Consider the following 21113-nt stretch of genomic DNA (forward strand, 5'->3'; position numbering starts at 1 on the left):
CCTGGGTCATGCTGTTTGCTTTGCTGGTCTGTGAAATGTCCAACTTGCACAAAGTATTCAAAATTTTGAGCTTGAGATCAAGATTCCGCGTGAGTGTACTAAAGTTACATAAGTGAGTCATTGCTACTTGTTAGCAGCACTTTTTAAAATTCATAGCACTTTTTTTTAATTCATTGCCCTTGAGAAGGTGATGATGAGCTACCTTCTTGAAGATCTGCAGTCCATGTGGTGATGGTACTCCCACAGTGCTGTTCGGGGGGCGGGGGGGGGGTGGAGTTACAGGATTTTGACCCAGCGATGATGAAGGATCAGCCAATATACTTCTAAGTCAGATGGTGTGTGACTTGGAGGTGGTGTTCCCATGCGCCTGCTGCCCTTGTCCTTCTAGGTGGAAGAGGTCGCAGGTTTGGGAGGTGCTGCCGAAGAAGCCTTGGTGAGTTGCTGCAGTGCATCTCGTGGATGGTACACACTGCAGCCACGGTACGCTGGTGGTGGAGGGAGTGAATGTTTAAGGTGGTGGATGGGGTGCCAATCAAGCGGGCTGCTTCGTCCTGGATGGTGTCGAGCTTCTTGAGTGCTGTTGGAGCTGCACTCATCCAGGCAAGTGGAGAGTATTCCATCACACTCCTTACTTGTGCCTTGTAGATGGCGGAAAGGCTTTGGGGAGTCGGGAGGTGAGACACTCGCCACAGAATGCCCAGCCTCTGACCTGCTCTTCCAGCCTCAGTATTTGTGTGGTTGGTCCAGTTTTGTTTCAGGTCAATGGTGACCCCCCCCACCAGGATGTTGATGGGGGATATTAGACTAGTATATTAGAGTAGAAGTCCAGTGCTGGCTTATTAAGAGCAAACTAAACAGTACCTGCCCCAGTTCTCCTTTCTGCCTTTGTTCAAAAGCAGTTTGCATATTCTTTCAGTACAGATGTATCTGGTATCATGAGGAATCATGAAATGTTTGTTCTGATATTTACTAAGTGATTTTTTTTCATGAAATGTCTTTAATGCAACTGTTGCTCTGAGATGCAACTAACACTGCAGCTAACTTTTTCCAAGGACAACTTCTGCAGTCGGGCTGGCTCCCTCAGGAAGTCTCCACCGATTTAGAGTTAACGCAATATCATGCATTAATTCTGGCAAAGGGTCCTCGGAATTTGGTTTTATTGAATCTTAGAATTTTACCGCACAGAAGGAGATCACTTGGCCCATCGCACCTATGCTCGCTCGTCCACTAGTCCTACTTCCAGGCTCTTCCCTATACCGTCTTTTACATCTTTTATTCAAATATTTACCCACTTCCCTTTTCAAAGCTCTATCGATTCTGGTGATCCCCCTCAACCTCCCCTTGGATGCTGACTCGCAGCAGAAGACGACTCAGGTTCGACAGGATATCTGGATTTCCCAGGGCTCGGGGGCAGTCGGAGTCGCCTTTGTTGCTGCAACCTCATAACTGAACCTCAAAGGGTTACATTGCCTCAGTTCAGCTTCTGTAAGTTCACCAAAGCACAATAATGGCTGTCAACGTTAGATACCCAGGGAGCTGCCATAACTCATTTGTGTTGGAGTAGTCATGCATACTTGCCACCTTGTGGGGATAGACTGGAGTTATCAGCTAGCTGTTTGAAGAGCAGGGATAGCCAGGAATTGGATATATACTTAAAGGAAAAAAATTGCAGGACTATTGGGGAAAGAGCAGGGGAGTTGGACTAATTGGAGCGCTCTTTCAAGGAGCTGACACGGGCACGATAAGCTGAATGGCCTCCTTCTCTGTGCTGTATTATTCTGTGATTCTACTCTGTACAACCGTGGTTGATAGCACTCTCCGGTTTCCCCGGAGCCCAGGCAAGTAACTGTCTGATGAGGTGTACATGCAGCATCTCAAGTCATCGTTTAACATGCTGAAGTCCCATGTCCGATGCTGTGATGTTTCTGGGGGTGTCCTGCACAGGTCTCCCGAGTAATCGTGGTCTGCTGCGTAATTTTGCCCTGGTTTGCGGGGATCCCACGGCAGCTGCCGGAGAAGCAACAAGGTCAGGAAGGAGGAAGCAAGGCCTCTGCAAAAGGTAGATGACAACATCTCTCCTGTTGCCCAGAACACCAGCAGCAAGCTTATGAAGACCAATTTCTAATGATCTATAACCATTGCCCTCCTCCCAACATTGAATAACGTCTTACAAAGCCTTTCCACTGAAGACACCTGATAGTGCAGAGCGATTCAACTCAAAGTTATTAAGCTAACAAAAGTCATAGAATTACTTAGAAATTGCACATGGAAACAGGCTGTTCGGTCCAACCAGTTCATATTGCTGTTTGTCCTCCACATGAGCAATAGTCCTAATAGAAACATCAAAGATAGGAGCATTTAATGAGATCATGGTTGATCATCCAAATTCAGTACCCTGTCCCTGCTTTCTCCCCATATCCCTTGATCCCTTTAGCCTTAAGAAATATATCAAACTCCTTCTTGAATATATTTAATAAGTTGGCCTCAACTGCCTTGTGTGGTAGAGAATTCCACAGGTTCACCACTCTCTGGGTGAAGAAATGCTTACTCATCTCAGTCCTAAATGGCTTACCCCTTATCCTTAGACTGTGACCCCTGGTTCTGGACTCCCCCACCATCGGGAACATCCTTCCTGCATCTAGTCTGTCTAGTCCTGTTAGAATTTTATAAGTTTCAATGAGATCCCCTCTCATTCTTCTAAACTCTAGTGAATATAAGCCTAATCGACCCAATCTCTCTTCATACGTCATTCCTGCCATCCCAGGTATCAGTCTGGTGAATCTTCGCTGCACTCCCTCCATGGCAAGAACATCCTTCCTCAGATAAGGCGACCAAAACTGCACACAATACTCAAGGTGTGGTCTCACCAAGGCCCTGTACAACTGCAGCAAGACATCCTTGCTCCTGTACTCGAATCCTCTCGCTATGAAGGCCAACATACCATTTGCCTTCTTAACCACCTGCTGCACTTGCATGCTTGCCTTCAGCGACTGGTGCACAAGGACACCCAGGTCTCGTTGCACTTCCCCTTTTCCCAATCTATTGCCTTTCAGATAATAATCTGCCTTCCTGTTTTTGCCACCAAAGTGGATAACCTCGCATTTATCCACATTATACTGCATCTGCCATGCATCTGCCCAATCACCCAACCTGTCCAAATCATACTGGAGTTTCTCTGCATCCTCCTCACAGCACACACGCCCACCTAGCTTTGTGTTGTCTGCAAACTTGGAGATATTACGTCTAGTTCCCTTGTCTAGATCATTAATACATATTGTGAATAGCTGGGGTCCTAGCACTAATCCCTGCGGTACCCCACTAATCACTGTCTGCCACTTGGAAAAAGACCTGTTTATTCCAACTTCTTGCTCCCTGTCTGCCAACCTATTCCCTATCCAAGTCAGTACCTTACCCCCAATCCCATGTGCTTTAACTTTGCACGCCAATCCCTTATGCGGACCTTATCGAAAGCCTTCTGAAAGTCCAAATACACCACATCCACTGATTCCCCCTTATCTATTCTACCAGTTACATCCTCAAAAAATTCCAGTAGATTAGTCGAGCACAATTTACCTTTTGTAAATCCATGTTGACTTTGTCTGATCCTGTCGCTGTTTTCCAAGTGCTCTGTTATTACATCTTTTTTAATGGACTCTAGCATTTTCCCCACTACCGATGTCCGGCTTACCGGTCTGTAATTCCCCGTTTTCTCTCTACCACCTTTTTTAAATAGTGGGGTTACATTAGCTACCCTCCAATCCATGGGAACTATTCCAGAGTCTATAGAATTTTGGAAGATGACCAGCAATGCATCTACTATTTCTAGGGCCACTTCCTTAAGTACCCTAGGATGTAGATTATCAGGCCCTGGGGATTTTTCGGCCTTCAATCCCGTCAATTTCCCTAACACCATTTCCCTACAAATACTGATTTCATTCAGTTCCTCCATCTCATTAGACCCTATGTTCCCCGACATCTCTGGGAAGTTATTTGTGTCCTCCTTTGTGAAGACAGAACCAAAGTATGTATTTAATTGGTCTGCCATTTCTTTGTTCCCCATTATAAATTCCCCTGATTCTGACTGCAAGGGACCTACGCTTGACTTCACCAATCTTTTTCTCTTCACATATCTATAGAAGCTTTTACAATCAGTTTTTATGTTCCTTGCAAGTTTACTCTCATATTCTATTTTCCCCCTCTTAATTAATCCCTTTGTCCTCCTTTGCTGAGTCCTAAACTGCTCCCAATCCTCAGATTTGCTACTTTTTCGACCAATTTATATGTCCTCTCCATGGATCTTATGCTATTCCTAATTTCCCTTGTTAGCCACGGTTGAGTCAACTTTTTTGTTTTATTTTTATGCCAAACAGGGATGAACAAATTCTGTAGTTCATCCATACGATCTTTAAATGTTTGCCATTGCCTATTCACCATCAACCCTTTAAGTAATGTTCCCCAATCCATCCTAGACAACTCACGCCTCATACCATGGTAGTATCCTTTATTTAAATTCAGGACCATAGTCTCTCAGTCAACTACTTCACTCTCCATCTTCGCACAACAACATTTCTAATTAATCCTTTCTCATTACATAATACCCAGTCTAAGATGGCCTGATCTCTAGTTGGTTCCTCGACATATTGGTCCAGGAAACCATCCCGTACACACTCCAGGAATTCCTCCTCCACAGTTTTGTTACTAATTTGGTTAGCCCAATCTATATGTAGATTAAAGTCACCAATGATAACTGCTGTGCCCTTATTGCACGTGTCTCTAATTTCCCATTTAATGCCATCCCCAACCTCAGCATTACTGATTGGCGGTCTGTATACAACTCCCATTAACGTTTTCTGCCCCATGGTATTTCTCAGCTCTACCCATACAGATTCCACATCATCAGAGCTAATATCCTTCCTTACTATTGTGTTAATCTCTTTAACCAGCAATGCTACCCCACCTCCTTTTCCTTTTTGCCTGTCCTTCCTGAATATTGAATACCCCTGGATGTTGAATTCCCAGCCTTGATCACCCTGGAGCCCTGTCTCCGTAATTCCAATTACATCATATCCGTTTACATCTATTTGCGCAGCTAATTCATCCACCTTATTACAAATGCTCCTCACATTAAGACACACAGCCTTCAGGCTTGTTTTTTTAACTCTTAGTCCTTTTAGAATTATTATTTACTGTAGTCCTGTTTGATTTACACCCTTGATTTCTCTGCATTCCACTTTTGCTTTTCTCCTTCCTGTCTTTTGTTTCTATCCTTGCTTCCCTTTCCTCTGTCTCCCTGCACAGGTTCCCAACCCCCTGCCATTTTAGTGCAAACACTCCCTGTCGGACATCAGTCCCGGTCCCGCCCAGGTGCAAACTGTCCAGTTTGTACTGATCCCACCTCCCCCAGAACCGGTTCCAATGTCCCAGGAATTTGAATCCCTCCCCCTTGCACCATTCCTCCAGCCACGTATTCATCTGAAATATCCTTCTATTTCTACTCTGACTAGCACGTGGCACTGGTAGCAATCCTGAGATTACTACCTTGGAGGTCCTATTTTTTAATTTATCTCCTAACTCCCTATATTCAGCTTTTAGGACCTCATCCCGGTTTTTACCTATATCGCTGGTACCTATATGCACCACGACAACTGGTTGTTCACCCTCCCCCTCCACAATGCCCTGCAGCCGCCCCGAGACATAGAAACATAGAAGATAGGAGCAGGAGTAGGCCATTCGGCCCTTCGAGCCTGCTCCGCCATTCAACGAGATCATGGCTGATCATCCAAACCCTAGCACCCAGTCCCTACACCGACAGCCATCCCACCCAAGCCCTATCCCCGTAACTCCGTAACCCCACGTATTTTAATCCCCCCTAACACTAAGGGCCAATTTTTATCATGGCCAATCAACCTAACCCGCACATCTTTGGACTGTGGGAGGAAACCGGAGCACCCGGAGAAAACCCACGCAAACACGGGGAGAATGTGCAAACTCCACACAGTCACCCGAGGCCGGATTTGAACCCGGGTCCCTGGCACTGTGAGGCAACAGTGCTAACCACTATGCCACCATCCTTGACCCTTGCACCAGGGAGGCAACATACCATCCTGGAGTCTCGTTTGAGGCTGCAGAAATGCCTATCTATTCCCCTTACATTGGAATCCCCTATCACTATAGCTCTCCCACTCTTTTTCTTCCCGTCCTGTGCAGCAGAACCACCCATGGTGTTAGGAAGTTGGCTGCTGCTGTCTTCCCCCGATAAGCCATCTCCCTTAAAAATATCCAAAGTGGTATATCTGTTTGAGAGGGAGATGTCCACAGGGGATCCCTGCACTACCTGCCTGTGCCTACTACTCTGCCTGGTGGTCACCCATTCCCTTCCTGCCTGTGCAGCCTTTACCTGCGGTGTGACCAACTTCCTAAACGTGCTATCCACGATGTCCTCAGCATCACGAATGCTCCAGTATGTATCCATTTGCAGCTCCAGCGCCGCAATGCGGTCTGTCAGTAGCTGCAGCTGGATACACTTCCCGCACACATGGTCGTCAGGGACACAGGAAGTGTCCCTGAATTCCCACATAGCGCAGGAGGAGCATGCCACGGGGCCGAGCTGTCCTGCCATGACTTAACCTTTAATTAATTTAAATTATATCAAATCAATACCACTAATTACACTACAATTAAATGATATACTCAAGGGCCCTTGGTTACTAGCACTCCCCGATACACAACAGAGACTTTAGAAACTATAACCACAAACATTAAGACCTTCTAAATTTTATAAACTATTAATCTTAACTGTCAAACTTTAGAGTAGTATAAATACTCACCTGGCCATACTCACCCAATCAGCTGCTTCCTCTTGTCCACGTCACTTATTGAATTGTGACGTCGCTCCGGAACGCCGCCGCCGGTCTGTGAGATTGGTAAGCCTCTAAAAAAGCCCATGAAAGTGAGTTTAAATACTCACTGTACCGCCGCTCTCTGCTCTTCCCGACACTGGCCTCTGTGTAAAAAGAAAAAAAGCCCGCGAAAGTGAGTTTAAGTACTCACTGTACCGCCGCTCTCTGCTCCTCCCGACATGTGCCTGCCCTGTTCCTGTATGCCTTTATTCCTTTTTCCTTCAACCACCTACCTAATCCATTAGTCAATGTTAACACAGTCTCTGCTTCAATCATTAACCCCAGTAAAGCATTCCACAGCCTCACAACCCTGTGTGTAAACAAAAAAAATACTCCTGCTCTCTCCTAAATCTCTTACTTTTAATCTTGTATCTCTATCCCCACATTCGAGGTTCCTTAATCACTGGAAATAGTCTATTTATATCTACTCTGTCCCATCCCTTCATAATTTGAAACCCCTCTTATTAATTCACTCTCTAATCTCCTCTGTTCTAATGAAAACAGCCCCCCCATTAAAGAAAGCCTTTCACAACCTCAGGACATCACAAAGCACTTTATACCCATTGAAGTACTTTTGAAGTGTAGTCACCATTGTAGGAAATGTGGCAGTCAATTTGTGCATGGCAAGGTCCCACGAACAGCAACATAATAATGTCCAGATAAATTGTTTTAGTATTTGTTGGTTGAGAGATAAGTATTCTACACTACCACTGCAGTGCTTTTTCTTTGGTTCCTGTGGATACTCTTCTACCTGCTCAAAACCTCCTGCTTCCTCTGGGTGCTATCCGAGTCCCTGGAGTCAGTGAGGTGGCTGGCTGTTCCTCATGTTGAGCTTCGAGCGACTGGAAGGGCCTTTCCTATCGCCACCAGTATTCTGAGCTGTACTTGCTAGAGGCTGCACTCCCCACTTCCTCCAGTGCCGCATTAACTCAAGTGGGTGATTCTTACTTTAAACTTTATGGGCGCAAAATTCAGTAGCGTCCCGTTTCCGGGCGGTAACGTTGGCGAGGCGGGATATCCTGTGCTCGGCGAGGAAATCCCACCACAGCCGCGAAATTCGCCTTACCGCCTGATATACCTATCAATTTATCCAATGAAAAGCGACGAGTTAAGAAAGTAACTATAGGTTTTTATTGGCTAAATAACAGAGCCCACCCTCGTGGGTGATCGGATCCAACAAGGAGGAATACCAGCCAGTCGACCACCTTTATACCTGGGCAGGTAGGTGGAGCCGTGGGCGGAGTCAGCAGTGGTCAGCCCAGGTATAACAGTGTGACAAGAGGCGACCTCGTATAGTGATACAACAGTGTGAACAGTGATAACCATAGAGTAACGATATAACAGTGGTAACTATAGTGTAACGATAGTGAACGATAAAAGTGGTTTACCACATTCACCCCTTGTTTAGATTTGAGTCCGGCGGGGTGAAGTGTACTACCAGTTCTGGTATGTCAGTCTGTCCGGAGGCCTCGTAAGCCTTTCTGATCGTTGCAGCGGCGGTGTTGCATTATCCGGTGTTAATGCTGGTGTCTGCGTGGTCGGCGAAGGCTCATGGGGTTCCGGCATGCCGTCTACCTCGGGTGGCATTGGGGGGGTGGTTGGGGGGGGGGGGGGGGGTAACGGTGGTGTCTCAGGAGTGCCCGAGGGTGCGAGGTCTCGTAAGGAGACTGTGTCCTTCCGCCCGTCTGGGTATGCCACATAGGCCTACTGGGGGTTGGCATGCAGGAGGTTCACCCTCTCGACCAGGGAGTCCGTTTTATGGGCCCTCACGTGCTTTCGCAGCAGGACGGGCCCCGGAGAGGTCAGCCAGGTTGGTAGCGTGGTTCCTGTAGTCGACTTCCTGGGGAAAACAAACATTCGTTCATGGGGGGTGGCGTTAATGGCAGTGCACAGTAGTGACCGGATGGAATGCAGCGCTGCCGGGAGGACTTCCTGCCAGCGGGAAGTTGGGAGGCCCTTAGACTTTAAGGCTAAGAGGACGGCCTTCCATACCGTCGCGTTCTCTCTTTCCACCTGCCCGTTCCCTCGGGGGTTGTAGCTGGTGGTCCTGCTTGCAGCGATACCTCTCGCTAGTAGGAACTGACGGAGTTCCTCGCTCATGAAGGAGGAGCCCTGGTCACTATGTATATAGTTTGGGAACCCGAACAAGGTGAAGAGGTCGTTCAGGCATTTAATGACTGTGGTACTGGTCATGTCTGGGCAGGGGAAGGCAAAGGGGAAACGGGAGTACTCATCAACAATGTTGAGGAAGTACACATTGCGGTCAGAGGACGGGAGGGGCCCCTTAAAGTCGATGCTCAGGCGCTCGAAGGGGCGGGTGGCCTTGATCAGGCTTGCTCTGTCCGGCCTAAAGAAGTGCGGTTTGCACTCGGCACAGGTCTGGCAGTTCCTCGTCATGGTCCTGACCTCCTCGATGGAGTAGGGCAGGTTGCGGGCCTTAATGAAGTGGTAAAGTCTGGTGACTCCGGGGTGGCAGAGGTCGTTGTGGAGGGTCTGAAGTCTATCAATTTGCGCGCTGGCGCATGTAATTCGTGAAAGAGCATCAGGGGGTTCGTTCAGCTTACCTGGCCGGTACAAGATATCATAATCATAGGTGGAGAGCTCGATTCTCCACCTCAAGATCTTGTCATTCTTGATTTTGCCCCTCAGCTTGTTATTAAACATAAAAGCGACCGAACGCTGGTCGGTGAGGAGGGTAAATCGTTTGCCTGCCAGGTAATGCCTCCAGCGTCGTACCGCCTCCACAATCGCCTGGGCCTCCTTCTCGACCGACGAGTGTCGGATCTCAGGGCCCTGTAGGGTCCTTGAGAAGAAGGCCACCGGTCTCCCCTCCTGGTTAAGGGTAGCGGCTAGGGCGAAGTCGGATGCATCGCTCTCCACTTGGAAGGGGATGGACTCATCCACTGCGTGCATTGTGGCCTTGGCAATGTCTCCCTTAATGAGGGAGAAGGCTGCGCACGCTTCCTCCGTAAGGGGGAAGGATGTGGACTTCATGAGGGGTCTGGCTTTGTCCGCATAATTGGGCACCCATTGGGCATAGTAGGCGAAGAGCCCCAGGGTTCTCTTTAGTGCCTTTGGACAGTGGGGGAGGGGTAGCTCCATGAGGGGGTGCATTCTTTCGGGGTCGGGGCCGATGACTCCGTTCTCTACTACACAGCCGAGGATGGCAAGGCGCGAGGTGTTAAACACACATTTCTCCTTATTGTAGGTGAGGTTCAGCCGTTGGGCTGTACGGAGGAATCTCTCCAGATTAACATCATGGTCCTGCCGGTCGCGGCCGCAGATGGTGACGTTATCTAGGTAGGGGAATGTGGCGTGCAGCCCATTCTGGTCAACCATCCGGTTCATCTCCCTTTGGAAGACCGAAACCCCGTTGGTGACGCCGAAGGGAACCCTAAGGAAGTGGTAGAGGCGGCCATTCGCCTCGAAGGCGGTATACTGGCGGTCCTCAGGGCGGATAGGGAGTTGGTGGTAGGCCGACTTAAGGTCGATGGTCGAGAATACTCGGTATTGTGCGATCTGATTGACCATATCAGATATGCGGGGAAGGGGGTATGCGTCCAGCTGGGTGTACCTGTTTATGGTCTGGCTGTAGTCGATGACCAGGCGGTTTTTATTGCCGGTCTTAACGACCACGACCTGGGCACGCCAGGGGCTGGTGCTCCCCTCGATGATGCCCTCCTTCAGGAGACGCTGCACCTCGGAGCTAATGAAAGCTCTGTCCCCGGCGCTGTACCGCCTGCTCTTGGTAGCGACGGGTTTGCAGTCGGGGGTGAGGTTAGCGAACAGGGAAGGTGGCGGGACCTTGAGGGTGGATAGGCCGCAGGTGTTACGCGGTGGGCGGTTTAAAATCTGTTGGTTGTCGACTGTGAGTGGGGGGAGGGGTCCGCCGTATGCTAGCGTGACGCTTTGGAGGTGGGATTGGAAGTCTAGACCTAGTAGGACGGCAGCGCATAGCTGGGGCAGGACGAGGAGTTTAAAATTTTTATACTCCGTGCCCTTAACCGACAGGGTCACAACACAGTAGCCGCTGATGTCTGTGGTGTGGGACCTCGATGCCATCGAGATCCGGTTGCGCGTTGGCCGGACAGTGAGGGAGTAGTGGCTCACCGTGTCTGGGTGGATGAAACTCTCCGCGCTTCCGCTGTCGAACAGGCAGGTCGTGGCGTGGCCGTTTACTTTGATGTCCATCATGGACTTGGACAGGTGGTGCGGGCGGGCTTGGTCCAGTGTGACGGAGGCTAGTGTATAGCTGAGCGAGTTGCTATCGTCTGCGGGTGAGGCGGTGGTCGGGTCTGGAGGCACGGTGGCGGTCGAGCGTGGTGGGTGAAATGGCGGTGCCCACGAGGTTGGACAAAATGGCGGAGAAGATGGCTGCCCCCACAACTCACATGAGGCACTGCTGGTGTCGGTTGCCTGGATCAAAGATGGCCGCCCCCATGACTCACATGTGGGGATGCTGGCCTCTGTGGCCTTGATGGAAGATGGCCGCCCCCACAGCTCGCATGAAGCACTGCTGGCCTCTGTTGATCTCCCTCTGCAGGCCTTTGCAAAGTGGCCTTTCTTCAGGCAGCTCGAGCAGGTCGCGTTTCTGGCTAGGCAGCGCGCCCTCGGGTGTTTCGCCTGGCCGCAGAAGAAGCAGCCGGCGGCCCGATCGCGGGGGTCCGATGTCGCAGCCGGTACCGGGGGTGGCGGTCCCGATCGGGTCCGGGACGCCGACGTTGAGGTAGGTGCGGGGGGTATTGCGGTCGGGGTCGGTCCCGAGTCCCAGGGTCGCAAATTACAGTACCTGGAATATGCCTCGAGGTCCCGATGGGCCACTTCTAGGGAGCGAGCGAGGGCTGCAGCTTTGTCCAGGTCGAGGTCCTTTGCTTCAAGCAGTCTTTGCCGTGAGTAGTCGGACCGCAGGCCTTTCACGAAGGCATCGCGGACATTGTCTTCAGTATTTTCTGCCGCCGTTACCGCTTTAAAGTTACAGTCCCTGCCGAGTGCTTGTAGCGCCTGTAATAATTCATCTACAGACTCTCCTGGCTGTTGCGGGCGGGATCTTAGGAGGTGTCTGGCATACATGGAATTTACCGGGCTCTGGTACTGTCGTTTCAGCCGGTTGATGGCGTCCTCGTATGTTTTAAGGTCCCGGATGAGTGCGAATACTTTAGGGCTCACTTGGGCGGTCAGAACTCTTAGCTTGGATTTCTGAGGCACGCCGGATTCTCCCAGGTAGGACTCGAAACAGCTCAGCCAGTGTTCGAAGTCGAGGGCTGAGTTTGCTGCCTGTGGGTTTAGATCCAGGTACGGTGGTCGGAGGGCTCGCAGCCAAGCCGGCTGCTGTGGCTGTTGTAGCTGGGCGTCTGGCTGGTCGTTTGGCTGCTCGTCTGGCTGCTCGTTTGGCTGCTCAAGTAACGACATTTTAAAATTTAGCCAATAAAATTGATATACCTATCAATTTATCCAATGAAAAGCGACGAGTTAAGAAAGTAACTATAGGTTTTTATTGGCTAAATAACAGAGCCCACCCTCATGGGTGATCAGATCCAACAAGGAGGAATACCAGCCAGTCGACCACCTTTATACCTGGGCAGGTAGGTGGAGCCGTGGGCGGAGTCAGCAGTGGTCAGCCCAGGTATAACAGTGTGACAAGAGGCGACCTCGTATAGTGATACAACAGTGTGAACAGTGATAACCATAGAGTAACGATATAACAGTGATGACTATAGTGTAACAATAGTGAACGATAAAAGTGGTTTACCACACCGCCCCGCCCAGGAAATGGAGCGCAATCTCGGGCGCTCCTCTTTCTGGTGGGGCGGTACCCGAGGCGATGTCAGGGCGCGATCGGCAGCGCTTGGCGGAAGCTCCGCCTTTCAACGTCCCGCCCCTTCAGTTAAAGGGAAGGGCCGCTGCGCACTCTGCAGGGCCTCCAATGGCCCACACTAGGCCACCAAGGCGGTGTGGTGCCAAGGCAGCTGCGCGATGGCGGCCAGGACCACACCACGGCCCACCACAGAGGGCTGACCTGGAGGTCGGCCCAAAATTGAAAATGGCAGCACGGGTCGTGGTCGCACCTCCCCATTAACTACTACCCCATTTGGCTGGCGCTGACACCGCCTGCGGTAGCCTCGCGGGGCGCAGCCGAATTTCTGCCACAGGATGGTAAGAGGTCGCGGCGCACGGCGATGAGGTCATTGCCAGCGGCGCAGCGGCCCGGGATGTTACCAGCAGAGGCGCAGCGCTATCGGGTAGCACCTTAGCAATGCCCCGCCGAATTTCTCGCGAGGCGCTTTTTCCGCACCCCCCCCCCCCCCCCCCAGGCATAAAGCCCTTTGCGCCCCGTAAGCGCCCCCCAGAGGCACTAATGGCAGACGCAAAGGAGCCGAATTTCTAGCCCATGGGATATACAGCAAAGAAACAGGCCATTCGGCCCAACCAGTCCATACCGGCATTTATGCTCCACTCGAGCCTCCTCCCGTCTTTCCTCATCTAACTCTTATCAGCTTGTCCAGCCTCCCCTTAAATGCATCTATACTATTCGCTTCAGCCACTCCCTGTGGTAGTGAGTTCCACATTCTCACCACTCTCTGGGTAAAGAAGTTTCTTCTGAATTCCCTATTGGATTTCTTGGTGAATATCTTATATTGATGGCCTCTAGTTTTGCTCTTCCCCACAAGTGGAAACACTCTCTCTGTATCCACTCTATCAAAATGTTTCATAATTTTAAAGACCTCTATTAGGTCACCCCTCAGCCTTCTCTTTTCAAGAGAAAAGAGACCCAGCCTGTTCATCCTTTCCTGATGGGTATAACCTCGCATTTCTGGTATCGTCCTTTTAAATCCTCTCCAGTGCCTCTATATCCTTGTTATAATATGTCGACCAGAACTGTACACAGTACTCCCAAGTGTGGTCTAACCAAGGTTCAATGCAAATTTAGCATAACTTCTCTACTTTTCAATTCTATCCCTCTAGAAATAAACCCTAGTGCTTGGTTTGCTTTTTTTATGGCCTTATTAACCTGCGACGCTACTTTTAGTGATTTGTGTATTTGTACTCCCGAGATCCCTTTGCTCATCTCACTCTTATCTTCTACCCCATTTACATTCTTCTTTTCCAAGTAATATGTGACCTCCTTATTTTTCTTACCAAAATGTAATACTCAATACCTGTGAGGATAAGAAGAAAGACTGTGGGCAGAACAGCCAGAATGCCGTCCAAGGCACCATAGAGCACGAGGCTGTCCAACGGGATCAGACAGAATCTGCCCATGTGCTATATCCAAGCATCCCATTCTGCCGCTGTTCAACAAAGTTGATGGAATCCAAATGTTGCTGGGTGCAACCTTGGACCAGGATGGTTGCTGGTGTTGAACGCCTTGATTAGATCAATGAGTACTGCATACAGGCTCCAAACCCTGCTTTCAGCACTCCTTCTCCATTTGCCTTGTGACAAAGGCCATACCCGCTTTCCTGCACTGTGACCAAAACCTGCATTGTGCTTAAAGAGTAAGCATTGTCCGTGATGTCAGGAGCATAAGGGTGAGAATTTATCTGGAGATCGTAATATCGTGATGTTTGTTGCTGTCCAAATTCCAAAGCAGTGGAAGTAGATTCAAGAGTAACTTTCGAAAGGGAATTGAATAAATGAATAATTGAAAAGGAGAAATTTGCAGGGCTACGGGAGAAAAGCAGGGGGTGAGACTAATTGGAGAGGTCTTTCAAAGAGCCGGCACAGACACTATGGGCCGAATGGCCTCCTCCTGTGCTATAAGATTCTACGATTATAGTTTCTGGCAATAATCACATTGTTGAGATCCTGGAGCACAAACAGTTCTCTTTTAGCTGGCTCGAAAAGGGTTAAATGGAGTCAGTTGAAAAAGTTCTACTTGCAAGTTTTTGCTCGATTTCCATGGGACTGGAGCCCATTTAAACAAGGCTCTGACCTTTGAACGGACATTCCTCTGGTTGCCTTGGTAACTACTTAGTCCAAAAATCGCACTGCTCTGGACGGCATAGCTCTGATCGGAACTTCCAGTTGCAAGGTAACGTTTTATTTTCATGAATTTGTCTTTCTTTTGAAGTAGTGACGTGATTGGTAGTTGACTGCAGGCATAACTCAGATTCTATACTTGCAGCTGCTTTGCCATTTTTAATTTCATAATTACTTTTGTGTGTAGCAGATTGTAGAAAGTGAATCTATTCCGGACTGCTACATTGGCAGGAAATGTCTCTGGCGCAGTCATTGAGCTGGAGTGCGAGCTGGAGACATTACTACTTAAGGGCGGGGGAGGGATTTCTGGATAGTTTACTCCAGAGCGCGGTCACACCTCAGAGTAAAACAGGAAGGGGAGAGTGTGACAGTCAGTCAGCAGGGTAAGGGGGGCCAAGGGGAGGAGGTCCCGAGGACACTGGCCCTATCTAACAGGCGCAATGTACTTGATATCTGTGAGGATAAGCAGAAAAACTCTGGGGAGGACAGCCAGAACACTGACCTGTGCAAGAGGCAGAGGAGCAGAATAGAAATGGTGTGGTTATAGGGGATTCAATAACTAGGGGGATAGGTAGCACCCTCTGCAGCCACGATTGAGAGTCCCGAAGGGAGTGTTGGGTAAGGGATATCTTGATGCAGCTGGAAAGGGAGGGGGGCAGATCCCATTGTCAGAACCAATGACATAGGGTAGAACACCAGGCTGATACCTGGGATGGCAGGAATGACGTATGATGAGAGATTGGGTTGATTGGGCTTATACTCGCTGGAGTTTAGAAGAATGAGAGGGGATCTCATTGAAACTTTTAAAATTCTAACAGGACTGGACAGACTAGATGCAGGAAGGATGTTCCCGATGGTCAGGGAGTCCAGAACCAGGGGTCACAGTCTAAGGATAAGGGGTAAGCCATTTAGGACAGAAATGAGGAGGAATTTCTTCACCCAGAGAGTGGTGAACCTGTGGAATTCTCTACCACAGAAGGCAGTAGAGGCCAATTCATTAAATATATTCAAGAAGGAGTTCGATATATTTCTTAAGGCTAAAGGGATCAAGGGATATGGGGAGAAAGCAGGGACAGGGTACTGAATTTGGATGATCAGCCATGATCGCATTGAATGGCGGAGCAGGCTCGAGGGGCCGAATGGCCTACTCCTCATAGAGTCATAGAGTTTTACAGCACAGAAAGAGGCCCTTCAGCCCATCGTGTCTGCGCCGCCCATCCATCCCTGTCCAGTCTAATCCCATTTTCCAGCATTTGGTCCATAGCCTTGTATGCAATGGCATTTCAAGTGCTCATCCAAATGCTTCTTGAATGTTGTGAGGGTTCCTGCCTCCACCACCCTTTCAGGCATTGAGTTCCACATTCCAACCACCCTCTGGGTGAAAAAGTTCCTCCTCAAATCCCCTCTAAATCTCCTGCCCCTTACCCTGAATCTATGCCCCCTTGTTATTGACCCCCCTACTAAGGGGAAAAGTTCCTCTTTGTCTACCCTATCTATGCCCCTCATCATTTTGTACACCTCAATCAGGTCCCCCCTCAGCCTTCTTTGCTCCAAGGAAAACAACCCCAGCCTGTCCAGCCTCTCTTCATAGCTGAGGCGCTCCATCCCAGGTAACATCCTGGTGAATCTTCTCTGCACCCTCTCCAAAGCAATCACATCCTTCCTATAGTGAGGCGACCAGAACTGCACACAGTACTCCAGCTGTGGCCTCACCAGCGTTTTGTACAGCTCCATCATAACCTCCCTGCTCTTATATTCTATGCCTTGGCTAATGAAGGCAAGTATCCCATATGCCTTTTTAACCACCTTATCTACCTGTTCCGCTGCCTTCAGGGATCTATGTACATGTACACCAAGGTCCCTCTGACCCTCTGTACTTCCTAGGGTCCTACCACTCATTGTGTATTCCCTTGCCTTATTTGTCCGTCCAAAATGCATCACCTCGCACTTTTCAGGGTTAAATTCCATTTGCCACTTTTCCGCCCATCTGACCAACCCGTTTATATCGTCCTGTAGCCTGAGGCTTTCCTCCTCACAATTTACCACCCCACCAATTTTCGTGTCATCTGCGAACTTACTGATCATACCTTTTACATTCTCATCCAAATCATTTATGTAGATCACAAACAACAAGGGACCCAGCACCGATCCCTGAGGTACCCCACTGGACACAGGCTTCCAGTCACAAAAGCAACCTTCGACCATCACCCTCTGCCTCCTGCCACTCAGCCAGTTTATGATCCAACGCGCCAAGGCACCCTGGATCCCATGGGCTCTTACCTTCTTGACCAGTCTCCTATGCGGGACTTTGTCAAAAGCTTTACTGAAGTCCATGTAAACCACATCCACAGCATTTCCCTCATCCACCCCCCTAGTCACCCCCTCGAAAAATTCAATCAGATTTGTCAGACATGATTTACCCTTGACAAAGCCATGCTGACTATCCCCGATTAATCCTTGCCTCTCCAAGTGGAGACTAATTTTGCCCCTCAGAATTTTTTCCAATAATTTCCCTACCACAGATGTTAGGCTCACTGGCCTGTAATTCCCTGGTTTATCCCTGCTACCCTTCTTGAATAATGGTACTACGTTAGCTGTTCTCCAGTCCTCTGGTACATCCCCTGTGGCCAGAGAGGTTCTGAAAATTTGTGTCAGAGCCCCTGCAATCTCCTCCTTTGCCTCCCACAGCAGCCTGGGATACATCTCGTCTGGGCCTGGGGATTTATCCACTTTTTGGCCTGCTAAAACCGCTAGCACCTCCTCCCTCTCGATGCTAATATGTTCAAGTATGTCACAGCCCCCTTGCCCGATTTCTATGTCTGCATCGTCTTTCTCCATAGTGAACACAGATGCAAAAAATTCATTTAAAACCCCGCCTACATCATCTGGCTCTACACACAGATTGCCACTTTGGTCCCTAATGGGCCCTACCCTTTCCCTGGTTATCCTCTTGCCCTTAATATACTTATAAAACATCTTAGGATTTTCCTTTATTTTGCTCGCCAGTGTTATTTCATGGCCCCTCCTCGCCCTCCTAATTTCTTTTTTAAGTATGCCCCTGCATTTTTTATACTCCTCTAGGGCTTCTTCCGTCTTTAGTCTTCTGTAACTGCCAAAAGCCCCCCTTTTATTTCTAATGCATTTTTGTATATCCCTTGTCATCCAAGGTTCCCTTTGCTTGTTGGTCCCACCCTTGACCTTTACAGGAACATGTTGGCGTTGTACTCTCTCTATTTCCCTTCTGAAAGTCTCCCACTGTTTTGATGCGGATTTTCCTATAAGTAGCTGCTCCCAGTCCAATTTGGCCAGATCCTGCCTTATCATATTAAAATCGGCCTTCCCCCAATTTAGAACCCTTATTTCCGGGCCGTCTTTGTCTTTTTCCATGACCACCTTAAATCTCACCGAATTGTGGTCACTGTCGCCAAAATGCTCTCCTACTGACACTTCCACCACTTGCCCGGCTACATTCCCCAGAATTAGGTCCAGTACCGCCCCCTCTCTTGTAGGACTTTCTACATGTTGGCTCAAAAAGCTCTCCTGGATGCACTTTAAGAATTCTGCACCCTCTAAGCCTTTCACACTCTGACTATCCCAATTTATATTGGGGAAGTTGAAATCCCCCACTATTATTACCCTATTATTTTCGCACTTTTCTGAGATTTGCCTACATATCTGTTCCTCTATCTCCCCCTGACTGTTTGGGGGCCTATAGTACACTCCCAGCAAAGTGCTTGCCCCTTTTTGTTTTTAAGTTCTACCCATATGGCCTCATTAGAGGAACCCGCTAATATATCATCCCTCCTTACAGCAGTAATTGACTCCTTAATTAATATTGCAACACCCCCTCCCCTTTTACACCCCCCTCTGTCTCGCCTGCTCCTATCTTCTATGTTTCTATGAAAAGGGAGGAGGTGCTGCTGAGAGAGTACCAGGGGCTAAATTAAACAGCAGGACCTTGAGGGTTACCTGTGCCATGTGCAAATTGGCATCAGGACAAACAGATTAGGAAAGTTACTACATGGCTAAAGGAAACAGGAGTTCAGTTTCATGGGACATGGGCACCAGTACTGGGACAGGAAGGCGCTGTACCGCTGGGACAGGCTTCACCTGAACCGGGCTGGGACCAAGGTTCTAGCAGAAAGCATAAATAGGGCTGTAGAAAGGACTTTAAACCAATAAAGGGGAGGCGGGGGGGGGGGGGAGTTGTGGGCACAGTGGTGTGGCGAGGGCTCAGACAGAAATAAAAATAGCCTAAAGACTGAAAAAAGGGATGAGGGCAATCCAGGTCATCAATTGTGTTAAAGGTAATGTAAATACCTCGGGTTCAGAAAAACATATAGGAACCAATAACAAAATAATTGATAAATACAATGGAAATGATTAAAAAAAAACAAGGCATGTGATAAGTTAAAGCATATGTTTAAAAACAACATCAGGGCATAAAGGCAGGACAGCCTATTGCCCAGTTAAAAGTTCTATATGCTAATGCATGTAGCATAAGAAATAAAACAAGTGAATTAGAGGTGCAGATTCAGCTTAAAGAGTATGACGTAGTGGCCATCACTGAGACCTGGCTACAAGCTGGGCATGACTGGGAGATAAAAATTCCAGGTTATACTGTCTGTAGAAAGGTCGGAGAAATTGGAAAGGGAGCCAGAGTAGCACCAATTGACGAGGGGCACGATTACAGCGTTAGAAAGAGGGTCCATCAGTAAGGGTGAACAGGTAGTAGAAACGCGCTGGGTAAAATTGAGGAATAGAAAAGAATGCAAAACTTTGCTGGGAGTTTTTATAGGCCTCCAGATAGCAGTGATAAAGTAGCGGGATACATACGTATGGAGATCAGAGAAGCTTGTTGCAAAAGCAGAGTCGTTATAATGGAGACTTTAATTTTCACATAGCAGGACTGCTCATGTCCCAATGGCAGCAAATATCTTGAGTGTATTCGGAACAGTTTTCTGAAACAATATGTTCTTGAACCAACAAGAGAACAGGCCCTACTAGATTTAATACTGAGTAACGAGCCTGAATTAGTTAATAATCTAACGGTAAGGGATCACCCAGCTAACAGTGACCATAATGTGATGGAATTCAATACTAGGTTTGAGAGAGAGAAGGGTGAGTCACAAACCAAGGTTTAAGTTTAGGAAAGGCTGACTTTGGAGGAATGAGGCGGTTAAGAAGGCAAATGGTATGTTGGCCTTCGTAGCGAGAGGGTTTGAGTACAGGAACAAGGATGTCTTGCTGCAGTTGTACAGGGCCTTGGTGAGACCACATTTTGAGTATTGTGTGCAGTTTTGGTCGCCTTATCTGAGGAAGGATGTTCTTGCCATGGAGGGAGTTCAGCGAAAATTCACCAGGCTGATACCTGGGATGGCAGGAATGCCGTATGAGGAGAGATTGGGTCGATTGGGCTTGTACTCGCTGGAGTTTAGAAGAATGAGAGGGGATCTCATTGAAACTTATAAAATTCTGACAGGACTGGACAGACTAGATGCAGGAAGAATGTTCCCGATGGTCGGGGAGTCCAGAACCAAGGGTCACAGTCTAAGGATAAGGGGTAGGCCATTTAGGGCAGAAATTAGGAGGAATTTCTTCACCCAGAGAGTGGTGAACCTGTGGAATTCTCTACCACAGAAGGCAGTAGAGGCCAATTCATTAAATATATTCAAGAAGGAGTTGGATATATTTCTTAAGGCTAAAGGGATCAAGGGGTATGGGGAAAAAGCAGGGACCGGGTACTGAATTTGGATGATCAGCCATGATCGCATTGAATGGTGGAGCAGGCTCGAGGGGCCGAATGGCCTACTCCTGCTCCTATCTTCTATGTTTCTATGAATTTGACCACAGTAGACTGGGCAGAACGATTAGCGGATGAACAGCGGGAGGTGTTCAATAAAGTATTTGGCTGAATACAAGACCTGTACATACCCCTAAGGGGCAAGAGCTCTACGTGTGTAATGAAATAACCGTGGTCAACAAGGGGAGTGAGGGATAGTATAAAACTAAAAGGGCTTATAGGAAGGTAAAGAACAGTAGAGATCCCGCGGATTGGGGGAGGTATAAAAAACAGCAAAGGGATACAAAAAGTGGTAAAAGCCGAGTAAAGGGAACACGAGAAAAAGCTTGCGAGGGATATCAAGGACAACACTAAAGGTTTTTACAGATATATTAAGAGAAAGAGGTTGGCTAAGAGTAATGTGGGCCCCTTAATGACAAGCAGATGAGACT

At 48.6% G+C, this 21113-nt stretch overlaps 1 protein-coding gene across 1 annotated transcript in view; it reads left to right on the plus strand.

Moving 5' to 3' along the window:
* The first annotated feature begins 14805 nt into the window (after positions 1-14805).
* The window catches only part of LOC147097281 (hydroxylysine kinase-like), a 75711-nt gene continuing 69403 nt past the window's right edge, over positions 14806-21113 (plus strand). The window contains exon 1 of the mRNA XM_085972100.1: positions 14806-14931. The gene's annotated coding sequence lies outside the window, so the exon portion shown is untranslated. The remainder of the gene's footprint in view (positions 14932-21113) is intronic.

This window comes from Somniosus microcephalus, chromosome 32 (genome assembly GCF_052327205.1).
Source record: "Somniosus microcephalus isolate GS21.2 chromosome 32, FLI_Smic_1.0, whole genome shotgun sequence".
Taxonomy (NCBI): Eukaryota; Metazoa; Chordata; class Chondrichthyes; order Squaliformes; family Somniosidae; genus Somniosus; species Somniosus microcephalus.